The 17,277-nt window shown below is 40.4% G+C and overlaps 1 protein-coding gene across 1 annotated transcript in view; it reads left to right on the top strand.

Annotated features, from left to right (window-relative positions):
- SPG7 (SPG7 matrix AAA peptidase subunit, paraplegin) overlaps positions 1-17,277 on the top strand; it is an 898,665-nt gene that overhangs the window by 146,913 nt on the left and 734,475 nt on the right. The window lies entirely within an intron of this gene.

The raw sequence follows: 17,277 nt of genomic DNA, 5'->3' as shown, positions 1-17,277 counted from the left end.
ATCTATTTAATGTAACAAAATACTACTTTACAGAGTAGCAGACAGGTAGAATAAACATACACAGTGGGTGGTAAAGAGTAAAATATCAAAACATTTCAGAAGGAACCAAAACAGGTGTCAAGAAGAGGGGGCAAGGGGGAAGGCTATAAGGTTGTAATCACTGCAACAACTGGGTAGGCCAGGCCATTCATTTTCTTCAGTCTGCAAACATAGTAATGTATTTATAACCTTCAGAAAATGCCAGGTTTCTTTCTATATATGTGTCAGTCACTATGTGCACTCAGTAGTTCAGCATATCCCAACCATATGAATCAATGTATCAAAAACATTTTGATAAAAGTAATTAGCAGTAAGCTCTTTCATCTCTAGGACAGATGTGCGAAGACTTAATTAGACCGTTACTCATAGCACTTACTGTTATTTATTTTTATTAAATTACAATGCTATTGACACACTGAGCAGTCTTTTTTGTATATTTTCAACTCTGGATTGCTTTATATGTAGTTGTTGTCTTATTTCAGGTGAACTATATGAATCATGTTGAGGCAGTAAGGCTTACAATCTATCCAGCTGGTTCACAGACAGGACCCAAGAAGTTAGAATTGGGGAGTCCACCTCTACAAAGAGGCCAGTCACAAGCGGAGTCCCTCAGGGTCTGTCCTGGGACTGCTCCTTTTTGGTATTTACTTCTCTGAAGTCAAGGCCAATGTCAGTGGCCTCTGGCTGACTAAATTTGTAGAAGATTGCAAATTAAAAGCTGTCATTGAATCCTCCATCAACAAAAATGTTCTCCAGGAAGGGCTGACACAAACCACTGGTGTCAGAGTCATGGAGTAAAACTAAATGCCAAACAATGCATAATAGTATCCTTCAGGAAGTCATCCACCCGTAACAATCATATCGACAATACATCCCTAAGAGTTGACCAAGTAGTTAGGGACTTAGGGACACACATCAGACAGTAATCTAGCCTTTGACCATCATGCATCTACAGTAGTAAGAAAATCATTCTATGAACAAAGGTATGGCATCTACGTCCAAGGAAGTCATTGTTCTACTGTATGTGGCATTCATCAAACCTATCATTGAGTACAATGCCCCCTTTGTTATATACCTAACCAGGCATATCCAACAACTGGAACATCCACAGAAGTTCCTCGACAAAAGAATACAGGGTGTAACATGAACTATGCAGACTGCCTCAAGGCCTTATCCCTCTATTCTGTTTCCTACAGGCTGCTAAGGGGAGATCTATGCCTGGCATACAAGGCATTATCAAACCCCACTCTGATGGGCCTCTTGCATATCTGCAGAACAAACACCAGAATTGCCCATTCTAAAGACTTAAACCTTACCTGTGATATAAAACAGACCTGCTGGAGACATAGGTATGTATCGCAGAGGCTTCCCTTCTCTGGAATAGGCTCCTCGTCCATGGGAAGCAGAGTTACTCCCTAACCTAATTCAAGTGTAACTTGGGAAACTGGAGAAACAGCATGAAATGTATCCGTCATTTAGCACATGTGTCTCTAATGGACACAGGCAGCCTATAAATGGTTCATCTTCCAGGCCCTTGCTTGCAAATGTTTCATCTCTCAATTGCCTATTTACACTTATCAAGGGTACCAGAACTTGTCAGAGATTTGGGACGCATGGCTATGCTTAAAAAGGCCCTTGTGGTCATTCACTTAGTAAACATCTATGAACCTATAAGTGTTGTAGTTATTCCTCTTCTATCCCTGCTCAGTTCACACACCTTCTTATTATCAAGGCAACCTTGTGCTACTTAGTTAATGTACTGCTACCTTATGCAATGTATTCCAGGACCTCCACCACCTTCACTCTACAGTAATATTTCTGCAATTCATTGTTAATACTTCCCCATTCCAGCTGCCACTTATATATTATATTATATTATATATACAATATCACTTTCTCCCTCCATTGTTTTTCCCCTTCCACCCCATCCCTTCCAGTTGAGCCCTAGCAATACCATTTTCACAATTCCTATTACTATTCTCAGTTGTACACGTCTAGCTGTCTAAGTGTTTCTTCATACTTTCATCACATTTTCAGCTCTCCATAAGTAAGTACTAGACTAGATATCCTTGCAGGCCATTTAAAACCTTGCCAGTTTCCCCTTTTGTGCTCAAAATAACCTATCCCATTTGGTTACAGATTGCTCTTATCCATTCCATAGTCTATAATTATGTATTACCTTAAGAGAATAAATGGGATCATACCATAGATAATTTGAGGGGACCCATGCATGGGATAAAGCATTTAGGAGCTGTATCTGTCCATTAATAGTATGAAGGGCAGTCCTGGGGAAAATTTTCTGTTTCTCATACGTAGATCTAAGTTGTGCTTGAAAATGAATAGGGATGAACTTTAATATATGAGGATAGGGAGTCTGTTCCATAGCAGCAGTATCTCTGCGAAATATACCTGTCCCTCCAAACCAATCTGTTGATGTTGCGGAAGAGGTTTATCCCTAAACAAAGTATTTCTGATGCCATTTGACTTGCTGATGTGCAGTAAATCCATCAGTAATGGGTCAGAGGATGCCTTGTATGCCAGATACAGGTCACCTCTTAGCAGTCTGTAGGATACCAAGCAAAGTGAAAGGGCTTTGTGTCAGTCCATGTAGGACATGTTATTCAGGCTTTGTATCCTTTTTGTAAGGAATCTCTGTGAGTGTTCCAATTGTTGCATATGTTTAGACAGATACATGCCAAAGGGGCTTTGGCATTATATTCAATGACTGGCCTGATGATGGCAGAGTAAAGGGGGACAATGACACCCTTAGATCTAGACTTTGTTTATAAGCTGTAAAATATAGAAGGACTTTCTTACAACAATAGACACATGTTGGTCAAAAGTTAGGTCACTGTCCACATAAGTTCCCAAATCCTGAACAACTGGGTCAACTCTAAGGGGCATACTGTCAGTGTGGTAGTTCCCACAGGGTACAATGATGCATTTCTTTAGTTTCAGACCATGATTTTGACAGCAGTTATTTGAGACAAACCTTCCTGCAGGATGGCTAAATCATTTGGGGATTCAATGACTGCTCCTGGCTTGCAGCCATCTATAGAATTAGCCAGAGCCCTTTGCTATTGAGTTTTACTTCAGAAAAGTAAATGCCAAACAGGAGATGTCCCAGCACAGAACCCTAGGGGACTACACTGGTGATTGGTCTCTTTGTGGAGGTAACTTCTCCTGTTTTATCTATGTCCTATCTGTGATCCAGCTGACAATTCAGAATCTCCATTTCCATCTTTATTTCAATACATTTGTGTTTTAAGCTTTCTTACAACTAGTTTACTTTCCTTTGCATGATCACCAGAAATGGTTACAGTGCTCTAGATGTGACTTTAAAGTAACCTGCGCTGTGGAAGAATGATGTGAGCTATGCTGGAAAACCACTCTCAGGTTAAGGGGCCTATAATACTGATGGCCCTTGTCACTGTCTTTCACTCTGGACTACAACAGCCAACCTAGTAATGACTACTCTAGTTCTATGACAACCACAAAAAAGAAACAAAATGCAGAAAAGACCAGTCAGAGGGAAGTGCAGTGAGTCACTCTAAATATGAAGTTCAGATCTCAGAGAGAAAGAGAGAGGGGACTAAGGTAAAAAAAATACCTCATACAGAGGTTGGAATGATGGCAAGGCTTTCTGTCTCAACAGAACAAACATTAGGCATGCAGGGCATAAATTTTAAAAAGGTAGCTAAAATCCAGTCATTACCTACAGTAATTAAGTGTCCTTGTTGTAGTGACTGTAGGGGTTCTACTTCTTTCATGACACCCAAGTGAAGAATCATTTCTTCTTTATGCATTAATTCTTAAGTGGATGGCTTTTTGTCACCTGTGAAATCTCAGTAACCCATACAGGAAAGCTGATGTCAGATATGCAAGGAAAATATAACAGGGCAGCTGAATGAAGTGGGTCCTGATAACGGGCCAGGCTGCCTTCTTGTTAGGACCAGGCACTGCCTGGTAGGCTCACTATTAACAGCATTCAACCTCAGCCTCTCCACTGAGCCCTGGGCACTTTCATTGACAATGAACTGTCCTTTGATCACAATGTATCTAATGCTGTTAGGAAATCCTTTTAGCTACCCATACTAATGACCAGGGGTATTTATGCCAGATGAATGAAGAATTGTAGTAGTCACCCTGTTTCATAATGAATGGAACCCACTACTGATCAATGAAACTGTAGACCTATAAGCCTCAACAGCTTTATCTATAAGTCAATGGAACACATCATTATAGAACTTATTAACAAGGACATAGGCAGTCTATGAGTCCTGGACTAAAGTCAGTTTGGTTTTATTAAAGGCAGCTCCTACCTCCTGAACCTGGTGGACTTCTTTAAACAAGTCACTGATGCATTAGACCCAGGCAAATCAGTTTACACTTGCTACCTGAACCTGGCCAAGGCCTTTAATACCATCTCACATTCTGGCATTATCAGTAAGTTAATCAAACTAAATGTAACCCCCATATGTTACCTGCTGGATAGAAACATTTTCTAACTGGCATGTTCTTGTCTAAAAAAGTAGTTACCAAGAATATCCCTCAAGGATTGGTCTTAGGACAACTTCTCTTTGGAGTTTACTTCACTGATGTCACTGATGTCAAGGCTGACATCAAGGGCCTGTGGATGACCAAGTCTGCACATGACTGTAAACTCAGAGCTGTCATCAACTAACATCTGACTTCCAGATTATTCAGGATGGACTAACGTGGTGCTTGGACCATGGCCTAAAACTAAATGCCAAGAAATGTAGCTCTGGTAAAACTGGGCAAACATGCACCTACCACATCGGTGACACCGCTGTGAAAGTTGACTCATTCACCAGGGCCCTGGGCACTTTCATTGACAATGAACTGTCATTTGATCACAATGTATCCAATACTATTATGAAATCCATTTATCTACCCATACTAATGACCAGGGGTATTTCATCCCAATCTAAGGAAGTTATCATCCCTCTCACTTCTTCCTCATCATCCTCATCATGGAGTATAATGGCCCCTTTGTTATCAACTTGTCTAAGCATATGACACAGCTTGAGATACTGCAGCATTTCCTCACTTAGATAATCAAGGGCATGTCTTCCTTGAGCTACACACACCATCTTAAATTGATCTAACTCTTTTCTGTTTCCTACAGACTCTTGAGGTAATCTTTATCTAGCTTACAGATCCTCAAAGGATACAGTCCTATGCAACCTCCTGCACATCTGCCAAACAAATAACACCCTAAACACCCACTAAAGACATCATAACTGTCACTGAATAGTAGCTCTATTAAATGGTTCCAATCTTACCTGTCTGATAGACAACAAGCAGTTTTATGGCAGAATACCCTATCCACACGTCTACCCATTACTCTAGGAGCCCCCCAAGGCTCCATACTAGGACTGCTACTCTTCTCAGTCTTTATCAATGACCTACCCACCATCACTCCCAAGGCCACCTGCATCCAGTACGCGGACAACTGTGCTTTAATATGTACCGCCTCCTCCTCAACTGAGCTTATGACCCTAACCCAGAATACTTTCAGTTATGTAGAAAAATGGTTAGCAAACCATCAGCTTCTATTAAACCCCATCAAAACTAAACTGCTCATCTTTTCCCCCACCTGCAAATCCTCCTCACCATTCTTTACAAGTTCCAACAATGGCACAATCATATCCCCAGACACTCTCACAAAACTCCTGGGAGTCACAGTCGATAACGCCCTAAAATATGATATCCATGTCAATAAAACCAACAAATCTGCCATAAAAAACTGGGCTCCCTATACAGGATCAAAACCTTCCTCATTCCTTTTGTAAGAAACACTATCGGTCTGTCCCACCTACTTTCTACCCTCTTTAATGCCTCCCCCCTCTTCATTAACCTGAACCAAGCCACCCTTTACAATCTTGCTAATTGTTACAACCATATTGCTAAATTTGCTACAGGTGCTACCTCTAGGACCCACCATTGTATCAACCTAACTCAACTAGGATGGCTGGAGTGGCCCAGTCTTCTCTGATACAACCAACTTGTAATAACCCACAAAATACTATATCAACCTGAAAAAACACCAGCACTAAATAAGATCATCAAACCATACAGCAACCTGAGGTCACTACGCTCTGCTGACAAACTGCTGGTACAAACAAATAAGAGCATAAATGTGGCTGGGGACTCTATTCGCCAACTCAGTAGGCAAAACTTGGAATATGCTACCTGCCGAACTTACTCATCAATCCTGCTTAACCAAGTTCAAAAAAGGTCTCAAACTACACTTTCAACAGCATTGGCAATGTCCCTGCTTAAACCCAGACTAATCACCACCTTGTTCCTGCAAACTGTCCCTAAGCATTTCAATTATATACTCTAATAAGTGTATGAATTCTTGATGGGACTTAGCCCATAACTGCATGTACTATTGCCTAAAACTGAAGCCACATGATTTTGATGTTGTCTACTATGTTTTATCTAAGTTTGTAACCCTACTGAAAACTGCATATTACACTTATCTCTAAATGTTTCTATTGTTCCTAATGTATTTGTACTCTGGAACTTTTCTTACCGGGCCTCTGCTGAAAAAGGACATATATCCAGTCAAACTTTCCCAGTAAACAAATGTAAAATAAAATAAATAAATAACTTCCACCAAAGCATCTGAAACATAAATAGAACCTGCTGGCAAGATAGATAGATAGATAGATAGATAGATAGATAGATAGATAGATAGATAGATAGATAGATAGATAGATAGAATTGTTTGTATGAAATACACTTCTTTGGATATAAAGCAAAGCAGCTTCCTGACCCTCTTTAAATGAAACCTAGACAAATAGATGGGCAATCATAAATGCACTCCCAAGTCTGCCCCTCAAGCCCTCATCAAAATAGGTTAAAACTAAGTACAAATTAGTCATGTCAATGTCTGAGTACCTACAATGTGGGATACTGCAGCTAGACTAAAATGGTATTCCAGATCAATTAGCTCGTATTAACTTAAAAATCTATAAAATATACACATAGATGATGCTTCCAGTTCAACACTTTACTGAAGAGTAAAGACCCAGCTCAATGTCACATAACTCACCCCACCTATCTCTATCTTAATGCTGCAGCACACTATTCACTTACATAGTAAGGAGGTACCCTTTTATTGAAACTTAACTTCCCTTTTAAAACCACAGTTACATTTATATATACCATTTGAATAGCAATACTGCTAGATGAGTTGTGTGCAGACAGAGAACCATAGAGTCCTGAGTAGTCCCTAGCCTCTCTCCTTTGTTTAGACCAAATTAATTTCTATCAGTTTTGTCATAAAACAGCTTTAATTTTAGTTGTGTGCTGTCAATAAGTGCTGGCTATCCATCCTACAGAAACAGTAGTGGCAAGTGGAAGTTTTGACCTCAATTTCTGTCCATGAGGATGTGCCGGTGACAGTTCTATAGACTGTATAAGTGGTACTTCTATCAAGGAATGAAAATTAACAGTATGCTTGAGATGAACAGTGAAATTTTCTGAGAATGTCCTCAATTATGTGAGTCAGTCTTTCCACCTGTTCATCTAACAGAGGCACTATGGACTCCAAAGTAATGTGATTAATCTTGCACACCTGTGCAGATTTGAAATTCCTGACTTGAAAACCACTGTCCATTGTCAGACACAACCTTTTCTGGTTTCCCATGCCTTGAAAAGACATACTACATTACCATAATTGACTGGATAATGGCATCTCTCAGCTTTAGTTCTTTGTGATAGTTTGTACAGTAATCCACACAAAGCATAAGAATAAAAAGGAGATCCTTAAAAGATGCATGGTGTCCACCACAGTAATGAAGGAATAAAGATGCATGGCATCCACCAAAGTAATGAAGGAATAAAGATGCATGGTGTCCACCAAAGTAATGAAGGAATAAAGATGCATGGTGTCCACCAAAGTAATGAAGGAATAAAGATGCATGGTGTCCACCAAAGTAATGAAGGAATAAAGATGCATGGTGTCCACCAAAGTAATGAAGGAATAAAGATGCATGGCATCCACCAAAGTAATGAAGGAATAAAGATGCATGGTGTCCACCAAAGTAATGAAGGAATAAAGATGCATGGTGTCCACCAAAGTAATGAAGGAATAAAGATGCATGGCATCCACCAAAGTAATGAAGGAATAAAGATGCATGGCGTCCACCAAAGTAATGAAGGAATAAAGATGCATCGTGTCCACCACAGTAATGAAGGAATAAAGATGCATGGCGTCCACCAAAGTAATGAAGAAATAAAGATGCATGGTGTTCACCAAAGTAATGAAGGAATAAAGATGCATGGTGTCCACCAAAGTAATGAAGGAATAAAGATGCACGGTGTCCACCAAAGTAATGAAGGAATTTTGGGAGGATTTAGATCCTCCTTTTGGTTCTTATTTTTAAGAATGTCACATATGAGTTTTGAATGATTCGTTCAGCCTGCACAGAAATATTTGACCAGTAAATTATGTCATGTCCTCCCTGTGCATTTTTTCATGCTTTGGTTGGATTTATATAGTTTTGTCAGCATTTGCTCATGTAACTACACAGGGACAGTAACTTCATCACTCTTCTGTATCACTTCTTGTGCACATTAACTCACCACCACACCACTCAACCTCAAAGCACAGAATATTAGAGGGATGGTCAAAGGCCCCATATCAACTGATACAACAGGTTTTGCATTAACATGCATTTTCTGATGGATATGAAATCCACAACTCATATGTCTATCATTATTTAGTGACCTTGATACTCAATGACGTGTCAGACAATCACAAATTTTATGAGCAAAGGACCAATGCTAACAAGCAAAAATCTGGGCAGTTGAAAGGTATGCTCTTCACTAAATGCAAAGTTTCTGATTCCACCCATTCATCCCATTATAATGATAATTCACAGCAATTGCAGTACCAAGTTATTTCCTTGTATAGTTTAATATATTGTGACTTTCAGTTCTCAGTGAAACTGAGACACAATCCATAATACTTATTCTCTAAAGAGATTCTCTTTCACACTTTGCTGAGGGTATCTGTGACGTGCATAAGCATACTACAAATACTGTGCATGCATGCTATACTTCAGCAATAGCAATACTACTCTTTTCAAATGTGCAGGAGTTTTGTGCAAGGACTTCTTAAAGATACTCTGAAGTGTTATTAAACACCCTTTGTTTGGTCAGCTTCTAAGAAACCTGTAGAGTGATACAACCTCTGCTAACAAACCCAGAGCAATGGCTACTAAAGCTGTGAACTTAAGAAACCTTAAAGAAGGTCAACATACCACAGATGAGCAAGAAAACAGAGTGCATCAGACTTGGAGTTTCTATGGGGCAACCACTGACTGAGACAGAACAGTCAGATACCAATAGTGGAGAACTCAGAAAGGCAGCAGGACAATCAACCTGACTTCTATATGGCCCAGGGTAGGAGATGGAGATAAAAAAAAAAAGTTATGTACTTACTATAATGTTCCATCTGTGTTGTCCATTTTCATTCTTCTTCAATTAATGGGATCAGATCTGACTCGGCTGTTTTACAAGCTCGTGGCCACCAACAAACTCTCGACCTCCTTCCCTACTCATAATGCACCACCCCTAACATCCCTCAGATCTTGTTTACCACTTTACCATTTAGACGTGGTCGCCTTCGGCTCTAGTAGTATAGACCCATCGACCTAACTAGCTTGATCTGCAAGGCCATGGAATGGATTATCATGGACCTCATTAACAAGGGCATTGGCAACCTCCAAACACTCGATCCCACACAGTTTGGCTTTGTCAACGGGAGGTCATGTTGTTAAATTTGGTCAACTTCTTTGAGACAGTCACCAAAGCCATGGACGAGGGAAAGAAAGTTCACACCACCTACCTTGACCTGGCCAAAGCCTTCAAAACAATTCCCCACTTGGGCATAATAGATAAACTCTTTCAACTAGGCATCAATCCATATGTTATCAGATGGGTAGCAAACTGTCTCACTGATAGAACCCACCTAGTCAAAACAGGGGAAGCCTCCTCAAGCAGTAGACCCATAATGAGTGGCATACCCCAAGGATCAGTCTTGGGGCCTCTTATTTGGGATATACTTTTCTGAGGTGCAAGCCAAAACTAGTATACTATGGCTGACCAAGTTTGCATATGACTGAAGCTGGGCACTGTCATCAATTACCCTAGTGATGTGGACATCTTCCAACAGGGTCTCACCCATACAAATGACTGGTGCCAGAAACATGGCCTCAAGCTGAATACCAAAAAATGCATCATCATCCCCTTTGGGGAGAGTGACATCACCACAAATTATCACATTAATAACGTCCTAAGCACGCAATCAGTCATGAGGGATTTGGGCACCCAGGTTGATAGCAACCTGACTTCTGACCACCATGTTGCTTCTATTGTATGGAAAGCTTTCTACATGGCCCACCTTATAAGTAAGGGTATCACATTCAGAGACAAGGTCATAACATCTCTGCATTCTTCCCTTATAAGGCCCATTATTGAGTACAATGCCCCTTTAGGCATGTACCTCGCAACGTACATGCAACAGCTGGAGAGACCACATAGGTTCCTTACCAGGAGAATCCAGGGCCTCAATCATCTACCCTACACAGATAGGCTAAAAGCCCTGTTCCTCTACTCAGTTTAATACAGACTTCTCAGAGGTGATCTCTGTCTGACATACAAAGCAATCTCAGACCCCACCTTAAAGTGACTGCTGCATATAAACAAGTCAAGGTCCACTTGAGTAACCCACACTCACAACCTCAACCTGGTCTGTGACATAATACGACTTGTTGGTGGGGCACAATTGTGTCCCAGTGACTTCACCATCTATGGAATAGACTCCCTCTTCCCATCAAGCAGAGTACCTCATTATCCCTTTTTAAGTGCAACCTGGATAACTGGATGGAAAACAGAAAATACACCCCTGGGATTCTATCTGTGTCCCTGCTGGACACATGAGCTAAACCCTTGGCTAGGCTTATAATGGCCTCAGGGCCAATAGCCTAGTAACTTCCTATGATCCTATGATAAAAAAATTACTAAACAAACTCAAACCCACATCCCTCGTTGCAGATGAGCATCCAGCAGAATATCTTAAATTAGTTGCTGATGTTATTTCTTACTCCATTTCTCTTTTAATCAATAGATCCATCACTGAACAATACATACCTAAAATCTGGAAACTTTTTTATGTCACTCCTCTGCACAAAGGTGGCACCTCTACTGTACTACCCAACTATAGGCCTGTTGCTATTTTATCTCCACTTTCCAAAATTTTAGAAAAATGTATTCACACACAACGTGTGGATTATTTACTACACAACATGATAGGTAACTCACAACATGGACTCCATCCCGATCATAGCACCACAACTGCCTTACTAAGTTTCACCAAAACAATAAGCCATCTCAAAAATAATGGACAACTAGTTTCTGCTGTCTTCCTAGATATGTCCAAAGCTTTTGATACAGTTCCCCCAACATTCTAATCACATCTGTAAACCTTAATCAAACAACCATAGCAAGGTTTCAATACTACCTCTCTGATTGCTAACAAGCTGTTAGATGGCAAAAGGACCTCTCCCCTCTACTACCCATCACTGCTGGTGTCCCACAAGGCTCCATATTAAGACCACTCCTTTTAAGATATTCATCAACAAACTTCACACTGCCGCTAATCTTACCACCATAGTCCAATATGCAGATGACTCCTCTCTCATCTGTGCTGCACCCTCACTATCAACTCCATGATATAACCCAAAAATCATTCACAGCTCTTGAATCCTTTCTCACAAACAATTAACTAATTCTTATCCCTAACAAAATCAAACAAATGGTCTTCTCTAATAACAAATCCATTGATTGCACCTCCCCCTTTCTCATCCACTCATCAAACAAAACCAAAATTGAACCAGTCTCATGCACTAAACGTCTTGGCATCATCATCGATAACAACCTAAAATTTGGCAAACATCTAGCACATCATCAAGAAAACCCACATAAAAATAGGCTCATTTTACAGAGCGAAGCCAATCCTAACTCAACCAGACAATCCATCGCAAGGACGCATCTACTATCCATTATACTTTACATTTCCTCCATACTCGCAAATCTGAAAAAAAATCAGATCTAACCAAACTAGAGAGCTGTTACAACAAAGCTGCCAGATTCACCACTAGCTCCCCATTTGGAGCCCACTACTGTACTGCTTTCCATCAACTAAAATGACTAGAGCTACCCAACTTACTATCCCTTAATCAAATAACAAAACTGCCCATACCTTAATATACTAACTCAAAAAATATTCAGCTCTACAAAATCTGGTTCAACCCAACTACAATAATAGAACCCAGAGATCTTCAAATAAATCTCTATTGAAAATCACCAAATCAAGCAGCAGTTTTGGAGACTCTTTACGCTAATAAAATAGCCAAAATATGGAACACCATACCTCAACAAATCATAAATATCAAAACCACATCCAACTTTAAATATTTCCTGAAAGAACATCTATCCAACAACTGGCTCTGCCCATGCATAGCTCCTGGATGATCATGACACTTCCACTATTCCCTAGTTTTCACTCCTCCCTTACAACTAAATTACTTTCACGTATAAAAACTTAACACCCAAGTATTTTTCCCTCTTCCTCTTTTTCTACATAAACCTTCTTAAAATGTTTGCACATATATTTCTGTATTAGTTACTACACTGTATGCTGTACTGCAATTTCAATGATTATTATGTTTATCTGTATAACTATTATTCATTATCAAAATGTCTTATTATAAATGCTAACATTTTGACCTGTGTATCTTTAGATCTTTGTACTTTTCATGGAGCCTTTCTCCCTGGGCCTCCACTGAACATGGACTTCTAGTCCAGTCAGACATTCCCTGTAAAAAAAAAATGTCAAATAAAATAAAATCATTTGGGAGCCCATTATGAATGTCATTACTACTTGGATATTCATAGGTTCATAGGTTGGTACTAGGCTATCGACCCTAAGGCCTATGCAAGCCTAGCCATAAAAATTCCCTGGAAATTGTTTTCCACAATATTTACCTCTCTGGACCCCTGTCTAGCAGGGCGACTGACATGATCCCTGGGGTGAATTTCCCATCTCCCATCCAATCATCAAGGTTCCTTTTGAAGAGGGCCAATGAGGCGCTCTGCTTGACATGTATGGGCAGTCTATTCCAGAGTATGGGGAGTCTCTGGGTCAGGAACCTATCCCTCCAGCATGTTTTGTTCATTGTGATGATAAGGTTTAGATCCCTGGAGCGTGTGGCTCTGAGGGATTGGGATTTCTTTAAGTGGAGCATGTCCAGCAGCTCAGGGTTTGACATGGCCTTGTATGTTAAGCAGAGATCTCCTCTGAGTAGATGATATGCCACAGAGTATAGCTGGAGTTTTTTTTAGACGGTCAGCATATGGCATCTGCTTTAGGCCTGTAATTCTTTTAGTGAGGCATTTCTGTGCCCTTTCCAGCTGTTGCAGATGTCTTGTGAGGTACATACCAAATGGGGCATTATACTCTATAATGGGTCTAATGAGGGACGAGTACAGTGGGACAATGACCTCCTTTTTTCTGGATGAAAAGCCTTTAGTGATGAGGTGTGCCACAGAGAAGGATTTCCTGACTGTTGTGGCAATGTGGTTATCGAAAGTGAGACCACTGTCCACTTGTGTCCCTAAGTCTCTCATCACACTTTCGATGTTTAGTGTCCTGTCACCTATGTGGTAGTTCATGGGTACATGTTTTTTTTTTCCGAAGGGGATAACTGTACATTTCTTGGCATTAAGCTTGAGCCCATGGCTCTGGCACCAGGCATCTGTTTCTGTAAGGCCCTTTTGTAGAATATCCACATCATTTGGGGATTCAATAATGGCTCCCAGTTTGCAGTCATCTGCAAACTTTGTTAGCCAGAGTCCCTTAGTGTTGGCCTGTACTTCAGAGAAGTAGATGCCAAACAAGAATGGTCCCAGGACTGAACCCTGAGGTACTCCACTTGTCACTTGTCTGGAGTTGGATTTGGAGTCAGCTACTTTTACAGTCTGGGTTCTGTCAGTAAACCAGTTGGCAACTCATTGAGTGATGTAGGGATTTATGCCCAGCTTAGTAAGTTTATCTATGATTCCAGAGTGGGGGATGGTGTCGAAGGCCTTGGCGAGGTCCAGATAGGCTGTGTGGACCGCCTTACCCTCATCCACAGCTCTGGAGACCGATTTGAAGAAGTCAATCAGATTCAGGAGACAAGATCAGCCCTTCACAAACCCAAACTGGGTGGGGTCCAGTGTTTGAAGGTTGCCAATGTCTTTGTTTATAAGTTCCATGATAATGCGTTACATGCCCTTGCAGATCAGGCTTGTCAGACTGATGGGATGGTAGTTCCCGGAATCCAAGGCGGATCCTCCCTTGTGGAGCAGGATAGCTGTAGCTGTGCGCCACTCAGTGGGCACGAAGCCTGAGGTGAGGCTATGATTAAACATGACACTTAGGTGGGGTACCAGTTCATTTTGTAGTTCATGTAGTACACAGCCTGGGATGTCATCTGGTCCCATGGATGCTGTATTCTTAGCTTTGGAGAGTGCTGTTTCTACCTGTGTGGCTGTGATTATCGGAATTTGGCAATCTTTTGTTATTGAGATGGGCCCTTTAGGGGGTGAAGTTGGCACTAAATTGATCTGCCAGGATATTGGTGATATCCTTGGGATCAGTATATTTAATGCCATTCTCTTGTAGCTCAGAGCAAATCTGAGCATTGCCATTTAGATTCTTGACATAACTATAGAATGCCTTGTGGTTGTCTTTGGAATCTTTGGCAATTTTATTTTCATAACTAGCTTTTGAGGATTTTATGAAGGATCTCAGCTTCTTACTGAGGCTGGTGAGGGATTTTTTTTGCATCCTGGGATTTTCCTCTTTTCTACAACAGTTTCTTCCCTCTGTTGTATAGTTTGTTTATAGCAGGGGACCACCAGATTGGCTTCCTTTTTCGGAGAAGAGCATCTTGGTTCTATTTGGGATGGCACGATTCATGCACGAGTGGATGTGCTCGTACAGTGCCTTAGTGTAGGATTCTGCAGTCGAACTTCCAGATCCCATCTGCGTGGGTGTTGTGAAGTTTGTCACTTCTGACTTCAGTAGCATGAAGTTTGCTTTGGAGACGTTTTTTAAGGAGGTTTCCTTACTGGGTGGTGGGGGTGGGATGTGGATGTCAAGGGTGATTTCACAGAAGGCCCTGAGGCAGCTGGTCAGCATTTCTGAGAATTTATAAATTATCTCTGTCTGAAAATGCACCATGTGACCTAATTTCCAAACTAAAGATGCAATCACTCACCAATATAATCCAGACCCCGAGATTCTGCCGGGGGAGGGGGGAGCAGACTGCTATAGCATGGTAAGCTGAGTACCATGTAAAGGCAGCGAGAATGCAGTATCCACTTTAGGGTTTGCCATGGGATGAGAAAAGTTTTTAGGAGGGCAAAAAACCCTACTTGCCTTTCTGGGTATGATGTATGGGTGCATTTTAGTGTATTTAATTATATCACGGAAAATGGAAACTACAAATGGATTCACAAAAGACATCTGTTCTAGGACTTGGCAGAAGTCTTGTAAAACTGTGCTAAGAAGCTAGCACATCAGAAACTAATCAGTCAACTTTCTTCCTCATCAATGGCAGCAATTCCTCAAATGTGGGAGTCTTCTGAAGGAAAGAAAGGGAAATTATGTTCCTGTTTTTCATCTGCATCTCATGAATGGATCCTGCCATACTTCACAGAAGATGACCAAGGTTCCTTCTTCACTGTCATACTGTGCCAATTGGGAGAGGAAAGCTGTTGACTTAGATGTTGCTCTCTTAAATGATTTGATGTCAGAGACATAAGAGATCATACCTACTGCTGACACATGCTGCAGAGGGCTCCTTACTAGAGCTGCAGCTAGATCAAAATTGGCACTCTGCCTCTACTCAACCAAAATAAGGACCTAAAAAAGTTAGCAGTACAAAAATAAAGATCCGTCTAAGTTAAGAACAAAAAAAAGTCTCCACACTTTTCAGAAACTGTAGTATATCCTTACTACAGTTAATAACACACACATAAGCTGAAATCAATTAATTTAAGCAGCAGTATTATTAACCTCAGCTGCTTAATGACTAGCAATACAGAGTTACTGTACTTGCACCCAGTTAAGGACTGAAACACTGAGTTGCAGTTACCGTGTCAACTGCCCCCCCTAACAGCTTGCCTCCTTTGCCCTGCACTAGCTATAGTGCTGCTGTTTAACACTAGGCTGTAGTACAAGTTGGGACTGAGTCTCAACAAATTTGGACTGATGTACCCAGAAACCAGGAGCCATTATCTGGGAAAGGATCAGAATGAAGCTAGAAACCAGATCCCAGAGACCGCCAGTAAAAACCACAGGAAACTTTATTGTATAAAAAAACAATATTGACTGCTTTCATTGAATGCAACCACGACGTCATCAAAATGCAAAAAAAAAAAAAAATCAAATCAATGCAATGCTCACATTTAAATACTTCCTCTCCCAGTCACATAATTAATCAAGACCAATCAAAGCCTTTAGTTTTATTTTTTTATTTTATTTTACATTTGTTTACCAGGAAAGTTTGACTGGACACATATCCTTTTTGAACAGAGGCCTGGGGAGAAAAGCATCACATAAAATACTTATTACAACAATATACAGAGTATGTTAAAAGTTGTAAATGTGTCATTTCAAGGTAATTACATGATAATGTCAGACAATAGACAGGTGATATACAAAGAACAAAAACGGCTGAATTGCATAACTTTTACAGTGTAGATGGTACAGTCAATGCACGTTTCCTGTGAATAATCATATTTACAAACATTAGCTATCATATTACATATTTACAATCATCAGCCAAACATATATTGATATAAACATTGCTTTATGGTAAATCATTTACCATTTATTGTAGGTGTGGCAAAAATAAAATATATGAATAGGAAGATTCCTTATGTCAGAAGTTGAGTAAGTAGTATACTTAGGTAGGAGATGTTGGGTATTGAGAAAAAAAGATTGGAGTAATGATAGGTAAACAGAAGTAGTGATAAGAGCATTGACCATAGGTGAGATGTTAGTCAGGAGTAGAGCAGAGGCACAGCCATCTGTTTAATAGGTTTTTTTTTAGAGTTGTTTTAAACTGGACTAGAGTTACTATTGTG

The sequence above is a fragment of the Protopterus annectens genome, chromosome 8.part1 (genome assembly GCF_019279795.1).
Source record: "Protopterus annectens isolate FY-2018-M chromosome 8.part1, PAN1.0, whole genome shotgun sequence".
NCBI classification, from domain to species: domain Eukaryota; kingdom Metazoa; phylum Chordata; order Ceratodontiformes; family Protopteridae; genus Protopterus; species Protopterus annectens.
The sequence above is the reverse complement of the archived record's forward strand: the minus strand, read 5'-3'. Positions and strand labels throughout refer to the sequence as shown.